Source organism: Microtus ochrogaster, chromosome 2, assembly GCF_000317375.1.
Source record: "Microtus ochrogaster isolate Prairie Vole_2 chromosome 2, MicOch1.0, whole genome shotgun sequence".
Classification (NCBI taxonomy): Eukaryota; Metazoa; Chordata; class Mammalia; order Rodentia; family Cricetidae; genus Microtus; species Microtus ochrogaster.
Genome location: NC_022010.1, coordinates 66,082,386 through 66,085,142, shown reverse-complemented (window position 1 = coordinate 66,085,142; position 2,757 = coordinate 66,082,386).

Sequence of the window (2,757 nt, the reverse complement as noted above, 5' to 3'; positions counted from 1 at the left end):
GCATACACCCCATACACATACACCAACACACATGTACACACACACTTTAAAAAAGATAGAATTGTTTAGACCAGGCCTGGTGCTACGGGACTATAATCTTAGCTACATGGAAGGTGGAAGCAGGCGTGAGGGAAGTTTTAGGCCCGTCTGAACTACATAGACACTGTCTTCTAAAAAATGTCTCCTTCTTGTTCTACAGGACAATTTCTGCCTTGCTCCTCCTACTCATCTGGCCTCCACTCATCTTTAATGTATCTGTGCTATTTTTGTTTTCCAGACCACCAACTTCCGTTCTTCCCCCTAATAATTGTCTTTTCACCACCTGGACACACAAATACCCTTTTTTAAAACTGCAAGAGGCTAAATGTATACTGTATGTTTCCAGAGAATATTGATTTTCTTTATGTGTTCTCTGGATAAACAACAAAAAAAGTAAACCAATAGTTAACAAGGTTCTTTGTTTTGCACATCCTGTATCCTTTTTATTTTTAGCACAGAAAATGATGTTCTGCAGCAGAGCACCTGAACAAACAAGACTTTTAAATCTGAGAAAGTACATTTTTGTACAAACCCGCTGTGATGATTAATCAGTCAACTCAAGTGGATTTAGAATCACCATGGAAACACACTTCTGAATGCATCTCTGAAAATGTTTCCAGGAAGGTTTAACTAAAGAGGAACATTACCTGAATGTGGGTGGAATCATCTCAAGGCTGGGGCCCAGACTGAATAGAAGGAGAAAATGACCTGAGCACCGGAACTCATCTCTTTGCTTTGTGTCTGAGGCCATGTGATCAGCCAATTTGTTCTCCTGTCATCCTGCCTTCCCCACAATGATGGTCTGTACCCTTGAACTGGGGTCCAAAACAAACCCTTTCTGAAGCTATTTTTGTTATTTATGTTGCCACAACCTAACAAGAAAAGTAACTAACACAGTGTACTTTTAACAAGAATTTAGGAGCTCTCTGTCATTAACTCATTTAATGAATTAATCATTCAATAGTTGCTATAATCTGAATTTGGAATGTTCGGCCCATAGTTTACAGTCTTTTCCCTTAACTTCGTACTGTTGGGTGGTGGCAGAAAAGCTGAGAAAGGACCTACTGGGTGGTCATCATGAGATGAGTTGTTTTGGGGCTTTGGGGCTAAGGGAAGGCTTGGTTAGTGAATTACTTGCCTTTCAAACGTGAGTGTGTGAGCTTGACCTCCAGCACCCAAGTGAAGAAAAGCCAGGTGTGGCAGCACACACTTGTGATCCTAGCACTGGGGAGTGGATTCTTGGGGTTTACTGGCCAGTTAGCTTGGTATAGGGGAGCTGTAGGCTCACTAAGAGATCCTGTGGTCTCAGAAATGAAAAGGAGGCAGTATTCTTGAGGAACAGCCCCCAAGGTTGTCCTGTGTTCAAATGCACATGCAAACAGATGTAAGCATAACTGCACATATCCAGTTATGCTTACAACCTTGTCTGAACTTTTTGATATGCAGGAAAAAGTACCAATAGACATTAAATTATTAAATTAAATCAAACTGAGATAAATCAGCCTACTTTACTTTTTTTTGGTTTCTTTGTAGCTTTGGAGCCTGTCCTGTAAATCAGGCTGGTCTTGAATTTATAGAGATCTGCCTGCCTCTGCCTCCCAAGTGCTGGGATTAAAGGCGTGCGTCACCACCGCCCAGCTTTGTTTTTTTATTTTTCCCGAGACAGGGTTTCTCTTTAGCTTTGGGGCCTGTCCTGGAACTAGCTCTTGTAGACCAGGCTGGCCTCGAACTCACTGAGATCTGCCTGTCTCTGCCTCCCAGATGCTGGGATTAAAGGTGTGCACCACCACCACCCGGCTCCCAGCTTTACTTTTTAAGACATCAGAATAACTATTTGCAGTGATGTTAGATATTGATCATAACTTACAAAGCCTGATTCTCATTTCATTCCTCTGGGGGTCTCTGAGACTGTCAGGGTCACGAAAGTAAAGATCCCCCTGAGACAAGTACCGTTCAACAAGACTCAGTAGCCAGAGTTGATTTAAACTTCTAGAGCCTGACCTGGGGCAGTTTATGGTAGGCACATTTAAGGACAATACAATCTGGAGAAAGTTTCCTGGTATAACACAACCCCCTGTGAACAAGGAGGCATAATTACACTCAAACTTTTCTCAAAATACATGCCACTTATTCCATGATGTGTTCTAGAGATAGGCTACATGTGTTCCCTTAAGGGCCTAGGGGAGGATCTGGTGCCACAGAGTGTAGCTGTCATTTGGGTTATTAGCCACTGCCTGTCCTGCTTGTGGGAGCTTAGAGTGGTCTAGTTATACAGGTAGTACAGATCACCAGGTTATTGCCACCTCCGTTCCCGGACTTCTGGGTGGAAAAGCAGATTATACATCTCCCTCGTTGAAGAAACAATCCCATTTTAACGTTCCTTGTTTCCCGAGTGCTTATCTGTGATGGACAACACGCTCCCACTACTCCACTACTCTAACCTGCCATTCCGTTAACAGCAGACACAAGCTAGAGTCACTGGAGAAAGGGACCTCAGCAGAGAAAATGCCTCTGAAATATCCCACCATAGGGCATTTTCTTAATTAGTAATTGATAGGGAGAGCACCCAGTTTATTATGGGTGGAACCATCCCTACTTTGGCAGTCCTTGGTTGTATAAGAAAGTAGGCTGATGGGTCTGGAGAGATGGCTCCGCAGTTAAGAGCACTGGCTGCTCTTCCAGAGGTCCTGAGTTCAATTCCCAGCAACCACATGGTAG